The sequence below is a fragment of the Plectropomus leopardus genome, chromosome 5 (genome assembly GCF_008729295.1).
Source record: "Plectropomus leopardus isolate mb chromosome 5, YSFRI_Pleo_2.0, whole genome shotgun sequence".
In the NCBI taxonomy this organism is placed as follows: domain Eukaryota; kingdom Metazoa; phylum Chordata; class Actinopteri; order Perciformes; family Serranidae; genus Plectropomus; species Plectropomus leopardus.
The window spans coordinates 31,620,227-31,638,799 of NC_056467.1; the positions used below are offsets into that span (position 1 = coordinate 31,620,227).

Here is an 18,573-nt window from a genome sequence, read left to right on the forward strand (position 1 = left end):
AGGTTCTGACAGAGCGACACCATGTGACAAGTTAAAAGTGAGAACATGTTATAATTTTCGATTTTATGTGCTTTTTTTTTAACCGTTCATGATATGTATTCGCTCTGTGCCACATGAGAGGAGAAAATGGGAATTTGGTCACTTGAACCATGTAGTGTAAATTCAGCCTAGGTTACAGTACACCAACAACTACTGCTAACATACAGTCATGTGAAAAAAGTAGGACACCCTATGAAAGAATGTGTGTTTTTTTAACAAACTTGGACATAAGGATATTTAATATTGATTTTAACAATACTGAGAGATTCAAGTAATATAACTAAACCATTAAAACTGAAGAATAAACTTTTTGAAACTTTCTGTAAAATGTAATATTATAAAAATGCAATTTCTGGTGAGGAATAAATTAGGACATCCCCAAATATATTCCCACTTCAAATGGCTAAAATCACACACAGGTGTGTCAAATCAGGTGCACATGATTAGAACATCGTTACTCAGCATTGTGAAGGAGGCTTGCCCTATTTAAACCTCAGACATTTAGTTTGGTGTGCTCCTGACTGTTGAAGTGAGAGTGAACACCATGGTGAGATCGAAAGAGCTGTCTGAAGCCTTCAGAAAGAAGATTGTAGCAGCTTATGAGTCTGGTAAGGGATTTAAAAAGATCTCAAAAGAATACGAAATCAGCCATTCCACTGTCTGGAAAATGGTCTACAAGTGGAGGACATTCAAAACAACTGCCCAGGTCTGGCCGTCCAAGCAAGTTCACCCCGAGAGCAGACCGCAAAATGCTAAAAGAAGTCTTCAAAAACCCTAAAATGCCATCACGGGACTTACGACAGGCTCTTGCTACTGTTAATGTGAAAGTGCATGCCACAACAATCAGAAAGAGACTGTTTAACTCACTCACGTCTCACTGAAGTTATTTCTGCCAAAGGGGGTAACACTAGCTATTAGGTGGTAGGGTGTCCTAACTTTTTCCTCAGTTAGAATACGCATTTTTGTTGATATCTTTTTTTTAATGAGTAAAACCAGGTTAATTTTTGTTGTTTACCTGCAATAAATCACTTTATTTTCCAGAGATAAATCAAGACAAAATTAGACATCAATACGTGAACATTTCTTAACAAAGAACTGAATATTTCATGGGGTGTCCTAATTTTTTCACGATTGTACATGCACACTGAGAAACTAAATGTTTTCTAATATAGAATCAAAAATTAAACTAAAACAAGCCGCTTATCATCAAAATCAAAGCTAAATGCCCATCAGTAATCAGTGGCCATAGCCACTTTGGTCCGTCCACAACAGAAAAGTCCATTAGTTGCGTTCAGCTGCATCTTCTAACCTCTTAACACATTTCATTGTCAGCTCCTGTCTTCCTTTTTTGCCATTTTGGCTTATTATGATAACATCAAAAACTTCAACAAATGGAAACAATAAAAATAGAAACAAAAAAAAAACCCAGAAATAAATGTAACAGTTTGTCAATCATATTTCAAAGAGGAGGATTAGTCCAAATTGGGATGGGTTTACTCATACCCCCCCTAAATATTGAAAACATTAGATAAGCCCAGTCTGACAGGGAGTGGACTGCTCTGTGCTGTCTGCGGTTTCGAGGGCCAGGCTGGCCCATGCCACAGCGAAGGATGATAAAGTCTTGCCACACACTGATATATATGTGGCTGCCCGCCATGATTAAAACATCTGCCACCACGTATTGCTTTCATATTTTTAGAGATGGACCCTTCATTAGAAGTGGTATTGGAATGTATATACCATTCAGTTATACATTGACACCACAGTCTCTACATCATTCTCTACACTACTGTTGTTGTATTGGCTAACTTGCTGCTAATGTGCCTTACGTCTTCTGTCCATTGAAATATTCATTTTATCAACTACCTGTCAACTTTGTGTTGCATGGCCTGCCTGTGTTTTAGTGCACATGATCAAACTGTTGACCAGTAACTGCACCTTTTGACATTTTATTAAGGTCTACGTTATGACTTTTGTATTTTATCACTGCTGTTGTTGCTTCATGCTGCATGCATGGCTATTTTGTGCTAAAATGCTATATGTTGTTGCTGCGTTATTGTTTTACACTGGTGTTCTGCTGTTTCTTGTTGCTTCGCATGGTCTGTGCTCCATCTTGGAAGTTCCTGTTTGTAGTAGCTGTTGCTGTCTTTATGGTGTCCTGCTGCTGTTGTTATGTGACAATTTTACATTTCAATACATCTTGCAAAAGGACTACATTTGAAAACACTGACACATTTACAGAAATGTTGATTAATGTGTGCTGTCCTTATGAATACAATAAAATAAATAAAACGGTCAGTTTGGCCTAGAATGGGGGTCTTCTTGAACTTCCAGGTCGCCTGTCTGCCCCTGAACATCCCCATCAACCCAGTAAGTCTCACATGATGAATCTCACATGTATAATCTCTTTCTGTAATAATGATTAATAATTATAATAATTTTGAAAAATGTATTATAATAGTCCTAAATATAGATTTTTGGACATTATTCATAAATCATTATTTATTTATTTATACATTGTTGGGGTTTTTTTTTTTTTTTTTTCTTTTTTTTTTTTTCTTTAACTAGCTTTTCTCAAACTTTCTTTTTTTTTTCAAATTTTCAAGGGGTTTTTTGGTCATCACTTACTTGTTTTTTTGCAATTTGCTAGGCATTTCTTGCCAATTTGCTCACTGCCTTTTCCACCATGTTTTCAAAATAAATTAAAAACAAGATAATTAAATAAAATTTAATAGCTCAGGTTTCAAAGGGTTAAATATCTTGCACAAGGCATCTGAACTCAGCATAAGAAAACTGATGTCAATCCACGTTTCAAAGGGTTAAATCTATATAAGAGATTCTTATGAAAGAGATGAAAGTTGTCTTTAATAAAGTGGAGTGGCGCGTTCATTATTAATGAAGCCCTTTTTGCTAATCATGTCCCCAGTGATCAAAACAGAGGAAAATAAAATGTTTGCAGTTGTTCAATTACAAGCTGATAATTATCCAGACGGGATAATTAGATGCATTAACAAAGTGTTGAAGAGCAGATAGGAGTGAGTAGGAAGGTGAGTGTGTGATCATCATTATCCCATCACTCCAGCTGGTGAGGATGTGACACTTTGCCTGACATTAGTGGAATGAGAAAATCTCTCAGCTCTGACAGGAACTGAACTGCTCTCATGGTTCAATGAGACCGGACCAGAAACACCAGGTTCATCAGAGTCCGCCAGGGCCCTCCCATGTCACCCTGCTGCCAAGTGAATCCTGCAGGGCTCTGATGGGGACACACTCCGACAGCCTCGGCTCGGGAAAATAAATATTTAATCGTAAAATCCTACAGAATGCCAGATGGAGGAAAATGTAATCTGTAAAACACTGTCAAATGCTTTGATAACTGTGGGTTTTAATAAGGGTTACACAAAACCCCTCCAGCTAAATGCTTTCAGCGTTGCATCCGTGTTGTATTCTTGTCATGAGTCATGTTTTTTTTACGGAGAAGGTTGTTTCTGTAAAGACAGCTGATCAGACAGAAAGCTACAGAGGTTTTTCAATTTATTGAACCCCTTGAAACCTAAACAAACCGGTTTAATTTCTTTGAAAAAAAAAAGGAGGAGAAGCTATGAGCAACTTAAAAAAAGACATTGCCTAAGAATGAGAGAAAAAATGTACTTAGTTAGAATATTAACTAAAAATAAAGAGAAAAACAAGGAAATTACCTTAAAAAGTACAGAAAATTAAAAAATATATATATTTGCATTTCCTTCATATATTTTATTATATTTTCTGTGCTATATTTTAAAATATAAAGTTATTATAATAATAAATAGAGTTTATGGACATTTTACCCTATTTTCTGATTTTCCTGAGACCTGCTAAATGAATGTACTGATAAGCTGATATTGACTTTTCCTTTAAAAAAAAAAAGTTAGGCAAAGCATTTCAGTGCTTTTTTCAGCTTGCATATTGCAGTTGCATATTGCCTTCATTCTCATGCTTTTAAAGACACCAAACCAATTTGCTGAGGTGTCAAAGGTTTAAACACTTAAACACAACACAAAAAAAAGTGACGTTGATCCAGGTTTTAAGGGTTTAACCAGGATTCTCACTAGGGGTGTGACTTCTAAATGTTTAAATGCTTAATGTTTTGTAAAATCACCAACTTTTTAAGCGTTAATAAAAAGAATAAGATAAATAAACATCATGACATGCCCATGTCTCTGCACAAAGCACATTGGAGAATGGCCTAACTTGCACTGACTGGCAGCAATGCAGCTTGTGTGGACATGAAAAAAAAAAGAAGAAAAGCGAGCACAAAGGCATTCTGTGCGTGCTCCTTGTCGCCATGCAGGCTTCCTTGCTGGTTAGGGATGGGGACTGTTCATTATTTCAGTTCCTCATGAGGGCTGAAGGGGCTGCAAAACAAGTCAGGCATTTTTAAAAAAGATTAAGCACTAAGGAGGGACTTGTGTTTTTAATTTTGGCCTAGGTTAGTGACATACAGCTATAACCTTTTTCAATTTATTTTAACTGTATTGTTTTTATTGCTTTTAATTGGTTAGATTATTTGATTACTCTTCCTGTTGTGCACCTTCATTGTATTTTTGTGTGATGGATTTTTCTCAACGTCATTGTGAATGCTCTCAATGATCCATCAAGTCTAATTAAACATTAAATAAATGTGTGTACTCCTTCCTACTCCTTTTTGAACGTGTGATATTTAAGTTTAAGTGGCTTTAGAATTTGTTATCCAGATAGATGTATAGGTTTTGTATTGACCTTTTTTTGTCCTTTTGTTTTTGTTCGTTGCACTTGCTGTAAGGCTTGTTTGCTTTTATTTGTTTGTTTGTTTTTTTAATTTTGGAAATAAAGATTCATTCATTCATTCAAAGTTTTCTCTTATGCCTCCACAGAAAACAGCAAACATATGAATTAAGGATTCATTGGGGACAATGTTTTAATAACAGGATAACTACATCAAAACATCTGTTTACAAACTCTCACACCTCATATACAGTATACTCCAAGTCATATTCATCCAGCTGTAATCTCAGTACTTCAAATACATGCATTAAAAAAAAAAAAAAAAAAAAAAAAAAAATTGTGCATTTATTTCTAATACACTGTGTATTCTGGTAAATAGTAATGGCATATTATGCACATCCTCTCACAGCCTGTTTATTGAGAGAAACTAAATTTGTTTTAATAATCTTGCAGCATTTGTTGATTGTGAGGGCAGTGTAGTTTTTGAATTCTGATGAGTGGGACATCATGAGGCAGCAGCATGAGTCGTCCTGGCTGATGGTTTATTCAGTGTGAGCTGAACTGTTGGGTAGGTTTTTCAGCAGATAGTGTTATTTTTCTCCATGTATACTTGCATTGCTAAGATCATTTCCATTCTTCTATTGTCACACAAAAGTTACACTGTATGTAACATTCTGTCCCGCTGAGAGGATGTCTTTTTTTGTATGTGTTATTGTGCGTTTGGTTGTGCATGTGTGAGAGTGTGTATCTGTTTGTCTGCAGCTAATCTCACAAAGTATGGGACCAATCAGCCTCATATTTAGTTTGCTTATTTATGACTGTATGCTCAATGATCCCTCATGGCTGCGGTGATTCAAAATTATTTAAAAAAAAAAAACAACAACAAAAAAAAACTTCTGACTGTTTTATACTGTTATAGCCAGTAAAAACTGGTTTGACTAATATTAACAAGCTTTACCAGTAAGTGGTTTGTAAAAAAAAAAGGGAAAATACAAACCCCAATTCCAATGAAGTTGGGACGTTGTGTAAACTGTTAGTAAAAACAGAATACAATGGTTTGAAAGTCCTTTTCAACCTATATTCAATTGAGTACACTACAAAGACAAGATATTTAATGTTCAAACTGATAAACTTTATTGTTTTTTTGCAAATATTCACTCAATTTGAATTTGATGCCTGCAAAAAGTTCCAAAAACGCTGGGACAGGGGCAACAAAAGACTGGGAAAGTTGAGGAATGCTCAAAGAACACCTGTTTGGAAGATTCCACAGGTGAACAGGTTCATTAGAAACAGGTGAGTGTCATGATTGGGTATAAAAGGAGCATCCCCGAAAGGCTCAGTCGTTCACAAGCAAGGATGGGGAGAGGTTCACCACTTTGTGAACAACTGCATGAGCAAATACTCCAACAGTTTGAGAACAACGTTTCTCAACGTACAATTGCATGGAATTTCTGGATTTTATCATCTACAGTCCATAATATCATCAAGATTCAGAGAATCTGGAGAAATCTCTGCACAAAGCAAGGCTGAAAACCACCACTGAATGTCCGTAACCGTCGATCCCTTGGGCAGCGCTGCATTAAAAATCAACATCATTCTCTGAAAAATATTACCACATGGGCTCAGGAACACTTCAGAAAAGCATTGTCAGTTAACACAGTTTGTCACAACATCTAAATATGCAAGTTAAAACTCTACCATGCAAAGCGAAAGCCATATATCAACAACACCCAGAAAAAACCGCCGGCTTCTCTGGGCCCCGAGCTCATCTGAGATGGACTGACGCAAAGTGGAAAAGTGGTCTGACGAGTCCACATTTCAAATTGTCTTTGGAAATCATGGACATCATGTCCAGCATCGATCAGCCAGCATCTGTGATGGTATTGGGGTGTGTTAGAGCCCATGGCATGGGTAACTTGCAAGGCACCATTAATGCTGAAAGGTACATACAGGTTTTGGAGCAACATATGCTGCCATCCAAGCAATGTCTTTTCAGGGACGTCCCTGCAAGACAATGTCGAGCCACATTCTGCACGTGTTACAACAGCGTGGCTTCATAGTAAAAGAGTGCGGGTACTAGACTGGACTGCCTGCAGTCCAGGCCTGTCTCCCACTGAAAATGTGTGGAGAATTATGAAGCGCAAAATACGACAACGGAGACCCCGGACTATTGAGCAACCGAAGTCGTACATTGTCGTACATTTTCAATGTTTGTTAGACTCATATCCCACAAGACACTCTGAGGTCTGTAAAATTATGTATTGTCAGACTTCCCCTAATCAATATTCATTGAAATACATAGGAACGTCTCTCTGTAACAACCTACTTCCATCACTACAATCAATATTAGCGTTATTCAAAAAAAAAAAAAAAATCTGAAAAGGACTAATTTGCAGAAACACATAGCACTACATTGAGCTATTTCACTTTTTGCAATGTTTGTCATTTGTACATTTTTTTTTAAACGACTGAGTATAACTGCTAAGTCTTGAAATTTGTATCTTTTTTTTTTGTGAATTATGATAATTATATAACAGGGGAGGTATGTCCATAAGCCATTGTTGGCTTCTAATTTCTCCTGCACAATGTTGAAACCTTTTATTTACCTTTTTCTGTATTTTTTTTTAATACATATAGTATATGTGCAAATACCAGTTAACCAAACTAAAGAAGGAATATATAAAGCCAAAAATCTGTATCTGTTTCATCATATAAAAGCTGAGAAACACCTCACAGCAGACATTCAAGAGGCAGAGTCACACACCTCAGTCTTTTACCAAACTAAACTGCAATAACTCAAGCAGCTAATCATATGGGAGGCAAGTGGAGAAATAATCATGATAAATCAAATGCATTTTTCCCCTCTGAATATTCTCCACATGTCACATCTCTGCTGCTGTTTTAAGCTCCCAAGCATGAATTTATCAGACAAGAAATTGGGAGTTTGTAAGTGCAGAAGTAACAAACTCAACCCAGCCAGCCCGCAACCGCCAGCCTCACTCAGAGAGGTAAAAAAAAAAAAAAACTTTTCAGGCCAACTGCTCTCCCGCACAAGCCAAGGTCACAGCTGCAGCCAAATGGGGCTGGCAGCCCGTTTGCCCAGCCTGCACTCATACCTCTGAAGACTCATGTCCTCATGGGTGTGAACCACACGCTCCTGCCCCTGAGAAAAAGCCCAGGTCAAGCCGATGATTGCATCAAGAAGGACAGGCCTGCCAAGTGTTACTATCAGTGCCAAATGTCCCGTTCTTCCCCTCACACCTGCTCCATTTGTCATTATTCCCATTCATGCTCTCTCACTCTTTCTATTGTCGTGCACATCCATCACTCTGTCTCACTCAAAGTCGCTCTGTTTCACCCCAGACTGAAATATTTTTGTTTGTTTCCTTTGTCTCTCCGAGTCTCTTCAGATTCTCCAAAGAGATCTGTCAGGGTCACACATTACCATCATCAGTCACAATATCACTCAGAGGATGCTCCATAAAAAAGCCTTTGATTTGCACTGCCCTTCAAAAATGCACAGAAACAGTGAGAGTCAAGTGGAAATTGCATTAAGTAAAGTGGTATTTCCTCTAATGAGATTTATGGATTGCGTTAGTACAGGAGAGCAGACTCTCAGGGCTCATCATACTCTGACAGGAGTCCCAGGATGATTTCTACCTTTGAGCACAAAGATGTTTTTGCAGCAGCATAAAATCCTCTCAACTCAAAGTTAATTTCAGCATCACAACTCATCATGCACACATACAGCTTAATTAACAACGTGGAAAATATGAGATGCTTCTCTCTCAAAATGTATGTAAATTATTTAACCATTTTTGCTTTGTTTTCTTCTATGGACGGGTTTCCGAGTGATATCATCACTGAGATGGAGGTAGAAAACAGATAAGAGCACATGAAAAGATGAATAGATGAAGTAGTTGTAGTGCTTTAAAGAGCAGTGTGTAGGATTTGCAGATTATTGTTGCTGGGTCGAGCATGAAATCCTGGTTAGGATTCCTTCAGAGTTCATTGTTCAGAAGGTTTTTTACCCAGAGACGAATTGTCCGCAAAGGTCTCTTCTTCTCTGGTCAAAACAAATTGACCAGATGATTAAAAAGTTTGAAACTGGGCAAAGCGGATTGATTTCTTTCAAAAACATGGGAAGAAGGCAATTAGCAACTTAGGACAAAATTGAATTGAATATGAAAATCTAGATGATATTTAATCAAACAAATGTTACATCTCTAGTGAAAGGTTTTTACATCTTGTGGATTATGCAGAGGAATTAAAACTGAACTGCTGACCACAGTTTCTAAGTGCAGCAGACCAACTGCTGCTTCTGTAACCACAACCTCATACAACTGTTTTCATTTGACTCAAACTTTTCACAGTTTCAGGCCTCCATTTCCAGGAAAACAACACTCTACCACTGAAAAATTAAGGCAACAATCATGATTCATTCCCCGCTCTGCTTTGCAGTCATTATCTTTCAGCCGAGACCTGCAGCGTCTGTTTCTTCTTATCCTGTTCAATTCATGACTCAGCAAAGTTAACAGACATGTTAAAGAGGATAAAAACGTTACCTGCCAGAAGATGGTATCTATTGTGCTGCCGAGAAAGCCTTCCCTCGTCTCAGATGACAGGAGTTTGGGTCCAAGGATCGTCATAAACTCCTCGAAATCGACCTGTCCATCACCTGACACAGAAAAAACAAAAAAAGATTACTGATCCATGTGGATGTACTGATAGTTGCACTGTTTTCCATGCCGATCAGATTAGCTGCTGCTCATAAATAACACTTAAACTTTTAAGACCAAAAACATCCTAAACTTTTGAAATGGTGAAATCAAACCAAACTGAACTTATCCCAACTCACTTTCACTTTTATTCTCACTTTGCTCATGGAAACAGTTTAAAATCAAACCACAGGTTCTTCGCTACATTACATTTCATGATGGAAAAGGGGCAGGGAGAAGAAAATCTCATTTTACCAGCCCCTCTCTCAAAAATAAATCAACAAATAGAAATAGATGATCTGTCCAACTGAATATATTATCAGTTAATAATTACAGAAAAACAAGAGAAAAAGAAAAAATTGAGAGGGATCTGCCTTTTCACCTGCCTAACTGTCTGACCAATAACTGCACGGCATGAGTAATTAAAGGGGGGGGGGGGGGGGGGGGGGTAAATAAATAAATAAATAATTTTTACATTCATGTATAAGGGACAAAATAAACAAATTATATACACAAAAATTATGAAAAAAACAAGATTTAAAAAAAAAAAGATTTTCATGATTTGATTAAATTTTCATCATAAGGAGGTGTGCCATATTACATCACAATTTCAACTGGAGATCTATACAACAACATACATGGCCATAAATGTGAAATGATCTTATTTTTATGAATGCACCTGACCAGCACCCAAAAAAGTTTGGATACTGTGTACCACTGTGTTTAACATTTTATTACTGGCTGTGAGTACCACATACAACACTACACTGTATGCTGCTGCTAAATGACCTCCTACATCTGCCCAAAGACTCTCACATTGGTTGTTTTTTGTTGATAAGTCTACTTTAGCTGGTTCTCTCTTATTTGTGTACATATATGTAAAAACCAGAATCAATATGGCCAGCGCTCTCACAGTATTCTCTTGATGTCAGCCCTCAAGATTTACACAGAACTGGGCTAAAAAGCTTTTAAATTTGCCGCTCCCTTTACTTGGAACAACTTACAGAAGGACCTGAAACTGTCTGAGCTGATCACTATGGGGGAATTTAAGTCTCTCTTAAAAGACTGAGAAAATAGTCAATGGTCAATGTGACTGCTACTCTATTGGAAATTGCATGTGTTTTATGTTGCATATTAACTGCCGGTTGTGCTTGCACTTTGTATTGTGTGATAGTATTATTTGTCTGCTTGTACTTATTGTTGTAACCATGTGTCATGCCACCCTCTTGGCCAGGTCATTTTTGGAAAAGAGATTTAAATCTCAATGAGTCTTTTAACTGTTTAAAATAAAGGATATACATAAATGCATTATAACACACATTATCAACCAATAGTACCTAAAGCTGCCCCTCTTGTCATAAAATATGAATTGGGTTGCCATATTAAAAAAAAACAAAACCCTGAATTTTACATCTAATTTTGTAGTAGTTTTTATCTTATGGTATGTAGCTTGACAATTTATTTAACCCATATACTAATGTAGGAGTGTGACTAAATTTCCAGTGGATTGTAATGCACTTCCTTGTGGCAATCTTATTTTTTATTATATTCATTCAAAAACATTTTCTGCAGGTTTTTTTTTCCTGAAAATGTGTTTGCAGACGTGTTACATGGTATTTTGAGGCTTAAAGGGAAATACGGATGCTGTTTGCGTCTTTGTTACTTTCAATGACACAGTTCGGAGCATCATTTACCGCTGAGACTAGAAAAAGTAACAGTTAAAAAGTTAAACAGTGAGCTCTGACAGGCTTTATAACTCTGGATATGAGGCAGATCAGAGTTTACAGCCACTGAATCACTCACAACACTGAGATCCTGCTGCGCACATCGATTCCAGCAGCACTGATCTAGGAACCTGCTGATAGTTGTTGAAGCTGATGCCAAAACAAAGCGTCAAAACTCCTTTTTTTCTCTTTGAGTGGAACGTTTTCATAAGCCCGCTGAGGTTTCTCCCCTGCAGAGTTTGTCTGGTTTTATTAACCTGTATAGTTGGATGAATCAGTAAAAGCTCTTGCTTAGGCAATTGTGAAAAGATGGGGGAAAAATTCTGTATAAGCAGTTGAGAATTCACATCTTCGGGTGTGAAAATAATGGAATGGACTGACGGCTTGCTGGCTTTCATATAACTGAAGCTCTGACAAATCGAATCTAAAGGGCAAGAAAAATGGGTTTTTATCATTCTTAATTCTTTCACTCCTTTAAAAGCCAGTTTCTCTGATTTTTGTTGCCTCATGTTTTTTGTGTCCCAGTTGTAAACTAATTTTACTTCTCTCATCTTCCCACCTGCTCTCTCCATATCTGCAGATGATCTTATCAAAGCAAAGTTATCAATGCAGGAAGACTCAATCTGCCCCTCCTGTGCCTCTGCTCCTCCTCTGATTGTGCCGGGCCACTCTGGGCCATGCTGACACTGTAATGTTTAATGCCACTGACTGCACTTGTACCCATGAATATTCAGACAAAGAGGTGCTGAGGTACTGGGATGTCAGCACGGATGGATGGATAATGGTAGAAAAGGGGGAACTGGGTGAACAAGTTAAGGTTCGACAGGATGAAGAACATGCAAGGGAGATATTTAACCCTTAGGGCCCGTTTTAATATTACACACACTCACATCGCTCTGCAAACGAAATGTGCTTTTCAAAATCAAGTTTAATAGATTAGATTAGATTAATATTATTGTCTACTTTCATTTAGTTATTTTTTTATAAGCACTAATAAAAAAATCCAATATTCATTCATTTTCAGGATTTTAACCCTTTAAATGCCAGGTTTTTGTCATGATGCCACTATATTTTTAGATGAAAAAACCTCAAAGAAGCATTCATTTGAATATACTACATGCTAAGTAGATTCCTTCAAAATTATTATCACAGCTTAAGATAATTCAAGGCAGTAACATTGACTATACAATATTATTTTTTTTTTTGAATTGTCAAATTGGCACACTCATACCGCTCTGTACATAAAATGCACTTTTCAAAATCAGACAACAAAAAAAAAGATCTACATTAAATATAATGTTATATGTACATTGAATTTATTCTTTTAACAAACATCAGCCCTTATTATATATGTCAAATATTCATTAATTTTAAGAATTTTAACCCTTTATGCCAGGTTTTTGTCACGATGCCACTATGTTTTTAGATGGTAAAAAAAAAAACAAAAAGAAGCTAACAACTCCCAGCAAAAAGACTATGTCCAAACAGCTGGCAAAAGTTTCTGACCAAAGTTTTGAGCCACATGAGTTCCTTTAGAGCCAGACGAATATCAGCTTCATCAGGCATTACCGTGCCCTGGCACAGGGGGAACGAGAAACAAACACTGCCTAATTAACCACTCCCAACTGGCCGGTGGACGTTCGAATGAATTTCTGACATTTTAGAGAGTTTGGTCGGCTGTTAAAGTTAAAACCACAACTCGATTCCCCAAGGTCTTTTTTTCTCACTCTAGTGGACAGTGTAGCCAAGCTAGTTTGTTAGTGTTGCTAATATGTGTGTGTGTGTGTGTGCGCGCGCGAGATGAGAGAGAGAGAGAGAGAGAGAGAGAGAGAGAGAGAGAGAGAGAGAGAGAGAGAGAGAGAGCGAGAGAGAGAGTGAGAGAGAGAGAGAGAGAGAGAGAGAGAGAGAGAGAGAGAGAGAGAGAGAGAGAGAGAGAGAGAGAGAGAGAGAGAGAGAGATCAAAACTTGGACTGAGTCATTTTTACAGAAATGGACTTCTAAGTTCTTCATGGGACATCTGTCTCTACATGTAAACTGTACCTCTGCTGGCAAACAAACTTCTACCTTCCCACAGCCTCGGACCTTGCAAATTCATCTTTATTGACAATTGTCAATAGTCAGAACGGTTTGCAAGAGCTGTACATGTAGAAGAAACAGTAAAATGGTCAATTTTACTGTACCATGTACAATGTAAGCACTATGGATCATGACTAAAGATCGGACTACACAGGTGGCCAGAAACGCAGGTACAATGAAATGCTCATGTTGCTGTGTGTGTCTGCTAGATGTGTCAGTAGGCAGTGTTGTCATGATTATTAATCTCCTGACAGTCGACCATTTCAAAGTCACAATGACATCTAAAATAATAGCTCATCCTATTACACATTTCTCCAGAAGACAAAGTGTTACATGAATCGACAATCACATTACTCAACATTTGCATTATTGCCTTGTTTGGCTCGTATGTTGCCTCTGCAAGAAACCCTTCTTGTTTCTGATGTGGCTTGTTTGTCAAACACTTTGTAAACTCAGTTTTTAAAGGTCCTATATTAATAGTTACTACAATTAGAATTATTGTAATTATTTTAATAATGACAATAATGATAATAATAATAGTAGTTATTATTATTATTATTATTATTTATTATTATTATTATTATTATTATTATTATTATTATTATTATTATTATGTTATTGTTATCATTTTTAACATTTTTTTTTAAATTTTCTTTTTTTGTCATTTATACACATATACATATACACATATATATACACACACACATATGCAAATATAATGATATAATGTATATATGTGCGGATAAGCTGAACTAAACGAACATTCATTTTCCAAACAGTGTGCTGGCCGAGGCCTCAGCCCTCTGGCAGTCCTGAGTGGAAATAAAAATGAGTAAAGAAAATTAATGAATGAATTGATTGATTGAACTACTTATTTATGGCATGTCATACCAATTTTTTTGGCTCTAGTTGATATAAAGAGGCTCTGCACATTTGCCTCAATTGACTGCGCCTGCTTTATAATAAATGAATACTTTTTCTTTAATATCTTCATTTCAGAATGTGTTGGTTTACTGAACCAAAATAAACCTTGTGTTGGGTTCAAAGTTCAAACACAGAAATGCCCCTCAACACTGCGTTATATTGCAGAATATTTTAGGCTCACCCTAAAAGCCCTGTTTTCTTTTTTCACACATCCTGGCTGCATGCTTGTCAGCTCTCATTTTGATGCACCTGCAGAATGTGACACCTCAACGTTCAGCACAAAGCCACTGAGTCACTTTCTGTGTCTGTTCGAGCCCGAGCCACCTGCGTTTGACAAGTCTCTTCCTGTGTTATGTCACAACTGAGCGTCCCCTTTCAGCTTCAAAATACAACAATGAATAATTGAGGAAAGATGCAAAATCCTGCCTTTAAGTTACAAACAAGTCAAGAAAACAGGGAATAAAACTAAATGTCAAAATGTCAGTTAATAGATGCCTAAACAGGTCCAAACATGGAGATAAGAGACAAAAAGCTGTGTTCAAAAATGGGGAACACGCTATAGAGTGCATTATTTTAGTGCTAGGGAACGCACTAAAATAATGCACTCTATAGCGTGTTCCCCATTTGTAGTAATGTTCGGATTCTTAGGGGTTAATTTCATCCACCATATATCCATCCATCCATCCATTTTCTTCCGCTTATCCAGGGTCGGGTCGCGGGGGCAGCAGCCTAAGCAGGGAAACCCAGACTTCCCTCTCCCCGGCCACTTGGTCCAGTTCTTCCCGGGGGAGCCCGAGGCGTTCCCAGGCCAGCTGTGAGACGTAGTCTCTCCAGCGTGTCCTGGGTCTTCCCCGGGGCCTCCTACCGGTGGGACGTGCCCTGAACACCTCACCAGGGAGGCGTCCTGGAGGCATCCTAATTAGATGCCCGAGCCACCTCATCTGGCTCTTCTCAAACGGAGGAGCAGTGGCTCTACTCCGAGCTCCTTCTGGATGACCGAGTTTCTCACCCTATCTCTAAGGGAGAGCCCAGCCACCCTACGGAGGAAAGTCATTTCGGCCGCTTGTACCTGCGATCTTGTTCTTTCGGTCACTACCCAAAGCTCATGACCATAGGTGAGGGTAGGAACGAAGATCGACCGGTAAATCGAGAGCTTTGCCTTTCGGCTCAGCTCCCTCTTCACCACGACAGACCGGTGCAGAGTCCGCATTACTGCAGATGCTGCACCGATCCGCCTGTCGATCTCCCGCTCAATCCTTCCCTCACTTGTGAACAAGACCCCAAGGTACTTAAACTCCTCCACTTGGGGCAGGACTTTGTCCCCCCGAGGGGGCACGCCACCCTTTTCCGGCTGAGAACCATGGTCTCGGATTTGGAGGTGCTGATTCTCATCCCAGCCGCTTCACACTCGGCTGCGAACCGATCCAGTGAGAGCTGAAGGTCACGGCCCGATGAAGCCAACAGGACCACATCATCTGCAAAGAACAGAGACCCAATCCTGAGGTCACCAAACCGGACCCCCTCAACACCCTGACTGCACCTAGAAATTCTGTCCATAAAAGTTATGAACAGAATCAGTGACAAAGGGCAGCCCTGGCGGAGTCCAACCATATAGTGCACTATAAAATGCCCAGGATGCACAGCAAATTTGAATGCACATGCAATGTACCCTACATTTTACTCCCCTATACCACAATGCAATGCGGCTGTGTAAACAAAAAAGTTTCTCCAGAAAAGGGCGCAAGCTAGTAGCTGGCGAGCTAACTACAGCTACTTAGCTCACTCGAGTGAGCTACAAACAAGCTAAGTAGCTTGTGAACTAAACAGATGGAGGGCTATTACAGGTGGTTATTAGGACACAAGACCATTGCTAACAAAACCACACTCCCGCATCATCAGAATTTGAACAACTCATTCAGGATTTAACAGAAAACTTGACATGCAACATCAATATAACCGTTGTTCATCTGTCTTCCAGAGTGCACTGTTTGCGCTTGTTTGCATGATACTGGGCGCTGCATCACACGAATATCTGGCGCTTCCACTGATGCAATGACGTTCAGATAATTCCAGCATAGTCAACACATTCTCACTACTAACTCATCGCATTGTGACGTTTGGTCAGGTGAACTTCCAAGTCAACCTATGACGTCAAGCTATAATGTGCCGGGATGCCGCTGCAGAAGTGCACGTGGTGGGATGACATCATGGTGGGATGACACAGCGCTGACTGTCGTGATGGCTGGAATTAGGCACCAAAATCACCGATGGTTATGTTTAGGCAAAAATGGCATATGATAAAGGGTAGAAAACGCGCACACACATGGGACACAATGCCATGCACACACACACACATCCACACGGGACTCAAACTCTAGATTCCCACAAGAAAGTTGATTGTTTTATGGCACATCCACCAACATGCCCAATAGGCGCGCTCACGCTCCTCAATATTATGTTGCCACGAAACCTGTTCTTTGGAGACTGAGGACTTTGGAGTGAGAGTAGGTTGGCATAGCGTCTGAAATCCCATACGGTTATTCCCTATATAGTTCACTATTTAATACACTCTACATAGAGGATAGCGAGTCAGCGAGTGGTTTCAAAACACAGCTAAAGTTACAGAGACATGACGTCAAGGTCACTAACACCAGAAGAAAAAAAAAGAAACAGTGTAATCTATAATGAAAAACAACGTCTGGTGCAATGCTGCGATCCAGAACAAAGACAAGTCGTCACACCTCTCCATGAAGGGCACACAGAGCTCAATAACAATCACACGCACAGGCTTCACAGCAGAGACGAGTGCAGCAGATAACCTATCAGTATCTCCCTGGAGATCAGCCGGACTTGGCCGCTGGGCTCGGAATCGATGGCTGTGACCGAGGAGCCGCTCCTCACAGCTGCCCACCAGGCCCAGATGCAATCACTGCCGTCCACTCTCATTCATCTTCTCCTACACGCTGCTCCCTTTGATTACTGGCTCTTTGTCACTGTGTCAACTCACATGCATATGAGGAGATCATTTCATCAACTGTTTTGTAAATAGCCAAAAAAAATCAGGCCGGATTTTTCACACTTCATATTTGTCAGTTTAACTGACCTATGCTCACATCTTCCAGTCAGTGTGTGATGGTATATATATATATATAAATATATATATATATATATATATATATATATATATATTTATAATAGTCCGGGATATGCCAATGATTAGCAGCAGAACTGATGGTGACAGTGCACCTAGTGGAAATAGCATGTATTTTCTCCATATGCCAAATATGTTAAAAATGACATCATCAGGTGGAAAATAGTAAAAATGACAATTTCCAAAACAAAAGCCCAGAATGACACCCAGAAATAATACAACACGTTTTTAATGCTTTGATGGCTTTGGGATCAAAAATGTCATTTTGAATGGGTTTCAACGGCGCATTTACACAGTGTATTTTAGACTTATTGTAGGAGCTGAACTAGAAATTCCAAGATTAAACAAAAATACACAATCTTGCCAAAATTTATGCCATATGCATGAACATAGCCAAAATGAATGAAAAAAATGAAGAATGAAAAGCGTGTAAAATGCACCAAACAGTCCCTGAGGGTTAATGGGGCTTTAGATGTACATCAGTCTGTGTCTTTGCACCTGAAAGCCTTTCTGGACATTCAGTCAGTGTGCAGGCCTCTCTTTATTTGCATTGGATCATATCTGAAAGCTGTCTTTGTTGAATAGTTTTTGCAAACAAAAGTCACAGCCCTTGCTCAGCAGCCGGTCGATCCTAAGATTCAATACCATCTACGTGGAGCAAAGCCCCAGTATTTTGCTAATGACATCAATCAATAGAAACAAGTTGACCTGGGTCATTTAATGGAAAAGAAGTTTTTCAGACACTGACAAAACTCAGATTCAATACGCAGAGACAGAATGAACAATGAGAGGCGAGTGAATAAATAAATAAACAGAATTAAACTTCACAGACTTCCTGAGACAAAAGCTGCGGTGACCTTCGTCAGTTCTGAAAGTAGCCTCGTCTGCTCCTTCAAGTTGCAGCAGACGGCGACAACGAGAGTGCAACAAGAGTGGGCCCCGAGGCCCAAAAGCAGCTCTGCTCTCCGGAGACTCTGAAGACGATGAGTCAGAAGAGGAATAAAGGCAGCCTCACATCTTAAACTTTAATATTCAGCCTTGAACATTTATAGTATTTCTCCCTCCACAGTGAAACTGAAAAGTACTTATCAAAGGCTGTGATAGCAGCATGAAGAATTTGAATATTTTCCGACTGATCTGACATTTGCATATTGCATTTTCCCATCCCGGCCTTATACAATTTTTAAGAGTCTATCCT

At 38.8% G+C, this 18,573-nt stretch overlaps 1 pseudogene; it reads right to left on the bottom strand.

Moving 5' to 3' along the window:
* The window catches only part of LOC121943512, a 97,530-nt pseudogene that overhangs the window by 44,010 nt on the left and 34,947 nt on the right, over window positions 1–18,573 (bottom strand).